The sequence below is a fragment of the Silene latifolia genome, chromosome 1, assembly GCF_048544455.1.
Source record: "Silene latifolia isolate original U9 population chromosome 1, ASM4854445v1, whole genome shotgun sequence".
Taxonomy (NCBI): domain Eukaryota; kingdom Viridiplantae; phylum Streptophyta; class Magnoliopsida; order Caryophyllales; family Caryophyllaceae; genus Silene; species Silene latifolia.
Window position 1 is genome coordinate 66,714,877 of NC_133526.1, and position 11,889 is coordinate 66,726,765.

The window sequence follows — 11,889 nt, forward strand, 5'->3', positions numbered from 1 at the left end:
GAAACATCTTCAAGGGAGTAGAAGCATTCTTCAAAGGCCGAACAAATCTTCAATCCTCAGCAATAGGCACTAAATCTTGATCTTCTTAAAATATAAGTGTCCTTTCAATGGAACGGAGATACTCTTGGCGATCACTCAAGAACATCAATATTCCAATTCAAAGACATAAAAATACATTTTTACACCAACAAATGATAAAACTAATTATCAGACGTCTCCAATAACAAGCTTTAACACTAATTGACGTTAAAACCAGTGAAAAACATTAAAATATTTTCAAAACCTTTAGTTCAATTTTTCCCTTTTTTTTTTTATAATAAGGGTAATAACTCCATTAGCTATAGATAAGCTCACGGTCATTGATCCAAGAACACAACAATTATTAAATAACAATCAACAAACAGGTTAGTACCTAAAAAAGAGCAAACACAAAGAGACTACAACATAAGATCCTAAATCGACCCATCTTACCCATCTCTCAAGTTTATTATTTTAAGGTCAAGTTATTTAAATTGGGGTGCACAAACGTGCGTCGGGAGCAAATATGCTCTGATACCAACTGTGACACCCTCAATTATTGCGGAAAAGTAAACACGTAAATTCTACAGAAAAACTGACAGGATATGTTTGTAATAGGTTCATTTGGGTAAAAACCTGTAATTTTTAAAACCTGAACCTGTTATAAAGATATCCAAATGGGAAGGTGTCAAACATGCAAGGTCCAAAATAAATCTCATGAATGAAACATCGCTAAAGTCGCGAAACAAAGTTATACAAACCAAATATGAGAAAGGGAGACATATGTCCCTAAAATGTATGTGACATAAAAAAGGTTTAAGGGTCACAATGAAATAAAACCAGTCTAGGTCCCAAGGTTACTTTGCTCGCTAGCTCGTCCATGTACCCCATATATGCATCACCTACTGTCATTCGCATTTTATACAAATACGAAAGCCACGATCGTGGGGAGTAACTCCGAGTTCTCCCAAATTACGAAATGTCATAATTAATATAACATGTAAACATAAGAATATGAATATGAATAACACATAGCCTTAGCATATAAATGCTAGACAATCGTGCTTATCATGTGAACAACAATATAACAACACATAGTCCTAGCATGTGAATACTAGACCGACTCATACTACACTATCATGTGAATCACATAACATCCAGGAATCCAAACTCTATCAACCATAGCCGGCTTGCATCTCACCTTCTATGATTCATAGAATCACCATACAAGAAAGGGCAATATATCAAAGACAGGCATAAGTTCTTAGCACCGTCAATAGTCACTCTGTAACTCGAGTCTATACCACGAGGTAGGGAAGGTAATCGAACCGGTATCTTGGCTCAGAGGTTCTATCAAAACATGGCCAAGACACAACACAACCCTAGCCTAAAATCACAAGAGACCTAGACATGCGGATACACACCACCGCACCCAAGACCCACAATTTTTTTAAAAACAAAGTGAGTACCCTAAGGAGTCCACCAAAGGGTTGGCTAGTACTTAAGCTGACCACTTACTCTCAAAATAAGTAACGAGGTCATGCCCCAACTTGGATATAAACCCACCAAGTCAGGAACACAAAGGCTATTAAGCAGTGAACATATACTCGTCAAAGACTATAAAGACCAATCTATGATGAAGGCCGAAATACTCACCTAGGACCTAGTCCCAGCTAGTCCCAGCTTGAATACTTTAGCCCACACCACACAAGACAAGTAGGATACCCAATTAACCATAAGAGGGGCAAAGAGTCCAACTTACCAACATAAATACTAACATTCTATCATGTGAAAAGCGAAAGTAACACATTATCAATCACCTAAACACTTAACAAACAACAGGCACAACATTAACTACTAATGTGACATTAATTCGTCGAGTAACTCGGAATAGTTACCTTAAGCTAGCAAAGAGACAAGCAATAAACTTGAGAAAGCTTCTAAAACCCAAAATTACTCTTCATCTTCAACCACATATGAGTCACCTAAAATAATTATGTGAAAGGACGATATTAACGAATTATCGTTATATAAAATATGAGACGGAAATTAATTTAATTATATTTTAAATAAACCAAACTAGCGTCAAAACAATTTATAGATACGGCCCAAACTCGCGACTTAGCCATGCCACTGCCTAGGCCACGGCCAGGCCACATCCAGGCCACAGCCAGGCCACTGCCAGCTGCTGCTAGGCTACAACAGGCCACGGTCAGGCTACAGCAGGCCACGGCCAGGCCGCTGCTAGGCCAACCTTATAAAAGTCACTCTCGTCCCAAAAATTAATTCAATCTCAACTCTCTACCCCATCTCTCTCATTACTCCGTCCTATAAAATAATACTCCATAGTAACCAGATTTCCATCTCAATTTCAATATCGATATTGTCAAAAGTTAAATAATGAACCATACCAATATTTCTATCAAACCGTTCCATCTTACGGTCCTTTATAAAGAAATAGCCAACATAATAATACTGACCACAAAAATAAATCGTGTGTCTAATATGAAATCCTTCAACCTGCAAACGTGGATCCCCAAAGTCAAACATCAATTTCCTCAAACCTCTTAGTTAATCACCAGGCCAAATACTTATTTTACAAACAAATCACAAGACCTGTGAACCACTTAATTTTGAATACGAAAAATAGTTAGCACAGATTTCATATAACCCCGAACAATAATATTAATAATAGGATCGGTAGAATCGTGTTACCTTAAACGCCCCTTATTCTTCGAATAAATGGTCCACAAGGCACGAGCCTCACCCCGGGTCTTCGAATCCTTCATAAAAGGGCAAGAAAACGGAATAAAGAAGCTAAAAGACGACACTTTTATAAGACGGCGAAAGACAAAACCACTACAAAAAGGAGACTTTCTTACCTTAAAAGGAGGAGGAAGGAAAGGGGAAGAGAATGGTACAAAAATTACGGAATTTGGTTGAGAATGGAGGCGGGATCTGGGATTGGAGGTGACGAAAATGGTGTGAGTATATGGTTTGTTGCTTCTGTTTGTTTTTCCAAAAGAAAAGAAGAGGAAGAAGGAGTCAGGGGGACGGGTGAGGGAGTAATAATAATAATTAATAATAATAATAATAATAATAATGATACACCAGCTAGCTTGCTAGCTACTAATTATACGTACGTTTCTTCATCGTTAAGTAATTTCACTCGTTTTTAAAACCGCCTCGAGTTAATAAAATCGGTTTTTAGTAAAAGTTTCAGTAATAAAACGGAATTAATAATAAATAAATTTAATGAGTGAAAACAAAATAAACTCAGCTAGTTAACGGAAATAATACGATATCAGCTTGACTCGGAATTATTAGCGATTTTACGAAACTAACGGATATTAATAAAAATTGCTAATTTAGTGAAATAAGCTCAAAATAGCTAATTGGACGGTTTTGTTCCCAAAATCCAGCTCGGGTTCACTTAAAACAACTTCCATAAGGACTCGTAAAGAAACAGAAATTATTAAATAAATAAACTCGAACTAACTTTAAATAAACTTATTAATGATTATTAAAATTAACGTATCGAATTATGATGAAATTAATTAATTAGCTAAGCATATATATATATATATAAATCGTTAAATGATGTAATTAAATTCAAAATAGCAATTAAAAGAATTTTATCCAACTTAATAAAATACGGGGTGTTACAGCTCAGTTCAAGACGGGCGTCTTTTCTGCAGGACGCTCGGATTGCATAAGACGGGCGGATTCTTGGGAATCCGCTCGGATTCTTCCCCTATGTACACGGATTCAGTTCCACCCGTGCACAGCGCATTCCCTTTATCATTCTTCCATTCTTTCTTTCAAGTCTTGTGTTCTTCATTGTGGGGGCACTACTAAGGCATGGATAGCCTAGGCAATTGCCATCCCCACACTAAGGTAAGGCACTACACATCAATTGAAATTGTTAGTCCCTCCCTCACTTCTCTCTTACATGACAATTATTTTGATCAAAGTAAATAAAAATCCAAGACAAAAATGCAATACAAGAATTGAAATGTAAGTTAGGGAGTTAGAAATATTTACAAGTGGTGGTTTAGGGAGGACTCCACCAAACTCTCATTCTTGATGAGATGTCAAGGGGGCATGTTCAAGGTGTTGTTGATGTTGCTCAACACCTTGAAGAAGTAATCAAAAGCTTGTTCATTATTATGGTAGAGGTCCTCAATAGACCGTGGCCGTTGTTGTTGATCATGATCGATGGCATGTCCAATGTAGGGATTAAAAATCCCTTCAAATTCGTCGTCCCAAAGACCACAAACTTCATTGAGTTGATCATTGAAAATCTCTTGCTTAGATGGAGACAACTCTCCCAATTTCTTCTCTTGGCCAATGAGGCCATCCTCTTCTTCCTTGGTTGATTTTGATGAGCTTTACAAGCTCTCCTTGTCACAATTTACTTGCTCTTTGAATGGAGCATCTTCAATTTTCTTCCTCCATTGGAGTTCCGATTTCTTCCTTTCATCTTTTCGGCTATAGTGATCAATCATGAAACATGGCTCATGCAAACGAGGAGCTCTCATAGTCTTGTCAAGATTAAAAGTTATGCTTTCATCTCCCACTTCTAGAGTGAGCTCTCCATGTTTCACATCAATCACCGCACCGGCGGTGTGTAGGAAAGGTCTTCCTAGGATGATTGGAATGTTGGAATCTTCCTCCATATCAACAATGACAAAGTCCACCGGGATGAAAAACTTCCCAATTCGCACGGGGACATCTTCCCATATCCCTAACGGTGTCTTCGTCGATCTATCGGCCATTTGGAGTGTGATGTTGGTGCATTTAAGCTCTCCCATCCCCAACCTTTTACTTACCGAGTATGGCATGACACTCACACTAGCCCCTAGATCACATAAGGCTTTGTTGATCGTCGTGTCGCCAATGGTACACGGTATTGAGAAGCTTCCCGGATCCTTTAACTTTGGAGGTGAACTCCCTTGAAGTATTGCACTACTCACCTTAGTGAAGGCGATAGTCTCAAGTTTCCGGATTGACTTCTTCTTTGTGAGGATATCTTTCATGTATTTCACATAGGCCGGAACGTGATTGATTAATTCCGTGAAAGGAATTGAGACTTCTAAATTCTTCACAATTTCCATGAACTTTCCAAGTTGATCATCAAATTTGGGCTTGGCTTGACGACTTGGAAAAGGAAGTCTAATCATAATGGGCTCCTTCTCTTTGGCCTTGTCTTCATTTTTCTTTGAACTTTCTTTTTTTGATGATTCTCCATCTTTGGAGTTTTGCACAATTTCTTCCTTTTCACTAGCTTCCACAACTTCATCCTCAACTTGCTTCTTTGGTGCTTCATACCTTGTACCACTTCTCAAGTGAATGGCACTAACCGTTTCATGTCTAGGGGGATTACTTTGAGGTGGTAATTGCCCCTTTTGTCTTTGTGAGCTTGAAGATGCTAGTTGAGTCAATTGTGTTTCCAACATCTTGGTGTGAGCTAGAATGTTGTTGATGGTGGTTTCTTTTGCTTGGCTATCTTTTTGCATTTGGGTGAAAAATTCTTGTTGATTCTTTTGCATTTGGAGGACCGCTTTTTGAACATCAAAGCCTTGGTCATTTTGGTGATTCTATGGATTTTGATTTTGGTAACCTTGGTTTTGATTGTAAAAGGGTCTTTGATTTTGGTTTCTCATGGATGGTGGAGTGTATGTTGTTTGAGGGTTTTGAACATTTTGGCTTTTGTATGAGAGATTTGGATGGAACTTGGTGTTTTCATTGTAAAAATTTGAATAAGGGGTACCACTTTTATATGCTTGGAAAGCATTCACTTGTTCGGTTGTTCCCCTACACTCACTAGGGTCATGACCCAAAGTTCCACAATTCTCACATATCCCACTTGGGATTGATGAGGATGTCGTCATGACATTGACATGATGCTTCGATGATTTTGAGTTTTCCTCAAGTCTAGCCATAGCTTGTTCAAACTTCAAGTTGATTGTATCGATATGGGAGCTTAGTTGGGCACCTAATTGAGTAACGGCGTCCACTTCATACTTTCCTCCTCTAGTAGCCTTGCGAGGCCTACTATATTGTGAATTGTGGATTGCCATTTCTTCAATTTTGCTCCAAGTTTTGTTGTCATCAACCTCGGTGAACATCCCATTCGATCCCATATTGAGAATGTTCCTAGAATCTTCATATAAACCATTCCAAAACTGTTGTACCAAAAACCATTCGCTAAGTCCATGGTGAGGACATGAGCGACAAATTCCCTTGAACCGCTCCCAAGCTTCATACAAAGACTCTTCATCCCTTTGCTTAAAACCCGTAATTTGAGCTCTTAGCATGTTGGTCTTTTCCGGTGGGTAGAATTTTTTGTAGAAAGCTAGAGCCAACTTCTTCCAAGAATCTATTCCAAGGGTGGCCTTATCAAGGCCCTTCAACCATTGCTTTGCGGTGCCGATTAAGGAAAAAGGAAATAAGACCCATCTAATTTGGTCTTGAGTCACGCCCGTTTGAGAGATAGCATCACAATAATCGCAAAAGGTTTCCATATGAGAATGAGGATCCTCACTAGGCATCCCCCCAAATTGGCTCCTCTCAACTAGTTGGATGAAGGCGGACTTGGCAATAAAATTTCCGGTGAGATGTTGCGGTGTAGGAGCACCATTTGGTAGATTCTCCTCGGTGGGTACGGAGTGTGACGAGAATTTTGGCATTGTAGGTGGATTTTGTGGGGTATTGTGTAATGGGTTTTCTTCTCCTTCTATTGCGAAAGGATTGACAAACTCACTAGTGGGTTGAACAACTTCACCAACACCTCTCAAATTCCTCCTAACAAGTCTCCTATTGTTTGTCAAGGTTCTTTCGATTTCACGGTCAAAAGGTAACAAATCACTTTGTAACCTTCTAGACATGCAAAATATCAAACAACTCAAAAACAATTAGAACAAACCTTGAGGAGTTTTACTTCCTCAAGGTGAAGAAAGACACAACTAATAACAATAAAAAGAAATCTAAGTCAAACAAACACCGTCCCCGGCAACGGCGCCATTTTTGATGCGATCCCGCTAAGTGTTCACAAATTAAGATGTGGTCGTTGGTCACGGTCGAATCAAAACACAATTTATAGCTTAACAAGCAACTCTTCAATTAGTAAAGAGGCAAGTAAAGGTCGGATCCCAAGGGACGGGAGATGAAATGAGATTTCTATTGTAACTAGTGGTGTCTAAGGGGTGTCACAAATTGGGTTGATGTAGAAGGTTACTAAACTAGAATAACAATGAAAATAAACAAGCAAGTTGAATAAAAAGGGGTGCAAACAATTGATTAAAGGCACTAGGGTGTCATGGGATCATAGGGGAATCATGGGATATGATCATACAAACATGTTCTCAAATTATAAGCAAGCAATTATTGTTGTGATGGATTGAGTTGGGTTATATCTTACAATCCTAGAAAAGTTTGGGTCCCGCAGCCGAATCGATTAGATTGTACAACACCTACAAGTCGACTTAATCTTCCCTACTCAACAACATGCATGGTCTAATGAGACTCGAGTTGGGTTATGTCTTACAAGTCTCATTGAAAAGATAGGAGATGATAGTAAATGCAAGGATTCATAGGCTTAGCATTTCATCAAATATAACATGTGCATGAGTTGAGATCAAAACAAGCAAGCAAATAAAACATGAAAGCATATTAATTTAAGCATGAATCATTCCCTATGTTGGTTTCCCCTAATTACCCATTAACCCTAGCTAAGAGACTACTCACTCATTATCATGTTGATCATGCTAGCAAGGTTGTCAATCATACTAACAATATGAAACATGATGAATAAATGAAAGTAATTAACAATAATTAAAAAGGGATTAAGAGATTATACCTACTAATGATTCCAATAATAAAGCAAGAATAATAGAAGTACTTGAATGCTAGATTGAGAGGCTGTCAATCTCCCAATAATAACCCAAATAATCTTCAATTACCCAAAATAAAGGATGAACAAAAGAGAGATTAAAGAACTAAAACTTGGATTAAAACTTGATTAATACTTGATTACAATATTGAAGAGAGATTTGATTGATATTAACTACACTAATTATTGATAAGAAGAACATGCTCCTCTAATTAGCCTAATGGGGTATTTATAGTGAAAATTAGGGAGGATGCATTAGGGTTAACTAAGGGCTAAACTAGTAATTACACTTTTTAAGTTGAGCAAGGAGGACCCGGTATTTTCTGAGAGAAGGGCTTCTCTTTTCGTAGCTTGAAGAAGATAACCCGTGCTGTGAAGAAATCCGGCCGGAATAAGGTCGGGACGGCCTGATTTGGGCGATGGAATCCGAGCGGATTCTGAGGAATCCGGACGGATTGTTGAGGGGGAATCCGAGCGGATTCTGGCACGGGACGCTCGGATTGTGCAGAGGCTGGACGGGCGGATTGTTAACAATCCGCTCGGATTGTCACTCAGCATATTCACTTCTTCTTTTCTTCCCTTTTCTTCATAAATTCCTTGGGGATTTCCTTGGGGACTCAAGGATCTTTCCTCAACATTGCTCTTCTACCATGATATGTACAAAGGCCTTCTAATCTTGTCTCTCCTTGATGCTTGGTCATTGAATTCGATCAATTTAGTCTCGTTTTGCCATGAAAATGCAAGATTCTTACTCCTTTCCTACCAAGGGATCAAAATCTCAAAGAATATGCAAAACAAAGAACTAAAGATAAGAAATGACCCAAATAAGCACTAAAAAGCATGGAAACAAGGCTAATTCGGGGGCTAAATATGCGCCAATTATGGTCACATCAATTAGTAATTGCATTAGCTGCCATCATGGCTTTGCTTAATTTCTGCAAATGTAAAGATTAAAGTACTTACGATATGTTAATATTCGTACCCTAATATATTTAAAGAACAAGTGACCCCCTCACTAAAGATTAACGTCTGCATATAGGTACCTCGGGGATGACAACATTGATGAGTTTGTCAGCTCATTGCACATAAGAGCTTAGGGCTTCTTTCAAATAAGTGACCCCCTCAGTAGGAAATGGTACTTGTACTTCCCCAAACTCGTCTTTATATAATTAGGACACTTCCACTTTCCTGCAATTGTGACGAAGGGGTATACCATGAACCTTAACTTGCTGAAGCCGGTCGTAATTAAACACGTATCCCCTGGCAACAACAACTTTCTGTTTCCCCTGTAAATAGGACAGACGACAAGCCACCTTTCAATCGCCCTTCACGTCAGCTTTAATCAATTAGTACACATACATTCACTACCTTTAATAAATTTCCTAAGTAAAAAACGTGCATGATATGAGTAATTATAAACTAGCAGTTATTATCTTTTTCGGTGTTGAGAAGAACATCTAATCATTAACTACCTCCACTTCATCCTGTGTCACGGCCTTCCTGGCATCCTCTTCCTCTTCAACTGCCTGATATCGATCCTCGGCTCCCACTTCAGTCTCCTTTCCCATTTCCTTCTCCCTTGTCATGTCATCCTCGGCTTCCTTCTGCACATTAACACTTGTCCATATAACACGTACTGATTTTCCAAATCATATAACACACTGTATATAAGACAAATATTATTACCTATTTTTCCTCCTCCTCCTCCTCCTCCTCCTCCTCCTCCTCCTCCTCCTCCTCCTCCTCCTCCTCCTCCTCCTCCTCCTCCTCCTCCTCCTCCTCCTCCTCCTCCTCCTCCTCCTCCTTCTCCTCCTCCTCCTCCTCCTCCTCCTCCTCCTCGTCCTCTCCTTCTTTTATTACCTCTTGAACCATATCCAACTCTTTTTCTGATGGCTTTTTCCCAGTTTCCAACATTCTCATCATCAACCTGGCTATTTTATGTAGCTGTGTAGTAGAAATTAATGTCAGCATATATAGTTGTAAATTAATTACGTTGGTTCAAATACAGTATTTATAGATTACCTTCTTGGAAGCATCACCACGTCGAGTAGTTTTTCCAAAATACTTAGTGATACCAACATGCATTCCTACCCCTCTCACAAGACCTGGATGCTCTGCTTTGCCGATTGCCCTAGCAAGAATGTCATCACGTCCTTCAGGCTTCCATTTTCCTTCCTCTACCTCCTTCTCACAGATCCTCTACATACATATAAAACCATTAAGCAACACACAATTATATAACTCCGACTACCAGTGGTATGAGTGACATATTTATTCAAACTTACAATTTTCTCTTTGATGTCCTTATCATATTCAGTTTCCGTCTTTCCATTCTTAGGAGTGTGACCTTCCACCCAAGCGTCGTGACGACTGAATTTTCCAAGCTTTGCCTACAATTCATTCATCACATTGATATCCTCTCAAAATATGTATGATTACGATGAACATATATAACATCCGACTATAACACTTAATAGTCTAATACTATAAGAATTATGTACTTACAAGTTTCTTCTTAATCAATCTATAACCACCTCGGGAGCCGTAAAAGACGGTCTTTTTCTTTGAAATGTTCACCTTGTTCCTCTCACTCATAGCCGTCATCAAATAAATTGTATCAAAAAACGTAAGCATGACCAAACACTAAACTAAGTATACTTCTTTACTTACTATTATTATTAAGTTATCTTAAACTTGTCAGACTGCCTATAAGTGATATAGCTATCCCAAAGGTCCTGACTGACATACGGATAATTCTTTTTTGGTGGGTTCTTGTTCATCTCCCCGGTTTCCTTGTTGAACAAGTGGTTCTCAGTCATCTTTAACTTCCAAGATCTGAGGGCTTCCCCTGTCTCTTTTTTTAGGTACTTATCATACATTTCGGGGACAACGTAAGCTAACTGCATATATGATGAGCATAGTTGGTACAAGTGTTTCGGCTAATACACATATCAAGTAGTAACTTAATTTCAGCTAAAACATTTATTATCTTATATACATACCTTTATTCTGTTTATTAGCATGGTGTTCCGTATTTGACTCAGTTCACAGATACGCGGCATACCGAGAGGCACATATTGTCTTACACAACAACCAATCCAACTCGCAAAATACCCGGCATACTCACCATATGGCAGTCCCGTATCTTTATCCCATTGTAAAGGATTAGGTATCTTTGAATTTATTGCTTCTAGGGAAACCCTGTGGCGCATTCGACCCGCAGTGTGTTGCAAATTATTCTCATCACCTGAGTCGTCGCCTGACGCATTTCCATCATTTCTTTTGCGCTTTTGGACCATATCTAAAGCATAAATTAATAAACAAATAATAACATTGCATACTTATAATAACAAACAAATCTCTAGAGAGGAGGGTTTATTAGTTCTTTAAAGAGGAGAATCCGGATTGATCTGGCGACGGCAATGGCGACGATGACGATGACTGCGACGGCGATGGGGTAGGCTGGTGGTAGAGGGGAAGCTCAATGTTTGAGAATATTATGTGGGGGAGGAGAAGCTCAGAGTATATATGTGTGAATAATACAACACTTGCAAGACCTTGTTTATTGGAAAGTAACAAACACGGTATAAGAAAAACCGTTATATTTTGTTTCCAAACAGACTACGGTTTTGTTTGAAACCGTAATTGATTAGTACTATCTACAACGGGTTAGAAATAACCGTTGTCTGAAATATTTTCAATTTGTTTGATTTTCCCGCCATGAAATAAAGCAACATTTTTATATACATAACAACGGCCTCAACCGTTATAACTGTACACGTCCAGAACAACGGTTTGGGTATATCTGTTTTAATTTATATTTCATTTTGTTTGATTTTACCGCCAAGAAATAAAGCATCATTTTCATATAGATAAAGCATCATTTTGTTTGATACGATTTTTCCCTAACCCGCCCGCTGCAACAGCAGAAAAAGTTTACAACAGCAGTTTGATATATATAACAGCAAGACAATTAT

General features: G+C 38.6%; 1 long non-coding RNA gene and 1 other non-coding gene across 2 annotated transcripts; one reads left to right on the forward strand and one right to left on the reverse strand.

Annotated features, from left to right (window-relative positions):
• Positions 1 to 1,926: 1,926 nt before the first annotated feature.
• On the reverse strand, positions 1,927 to 3,003 carry LOC141591439 (uncharacterized). Its single transcript, XR_012520856.1, has 3 exons — positions 2,901 to 3,003; positions 2,734 to 2,801; positions 1,927 to 2,003 (listed from the first exon to the last, which is right to left on the reverse strand). It is a non-coding gene; the product is annotated as an uncharacterized LOC141591439 (long non-coding RNA).
• Positions 3,004 to 6,231: 3,228 nt separating this feature from the next.
• Positions 6,232 to 6,338, forward strand: LOC141618095 (small nucleolar RNA R71). The gene has a single exon (XR_012531300.1). It is a non-coding gene; the product is annotated as a small nucleolar RNA R71 (small nucleolar RNA).
• Positions 6,339 to 11,889: the final 5,551 nt, after the last annotated feature.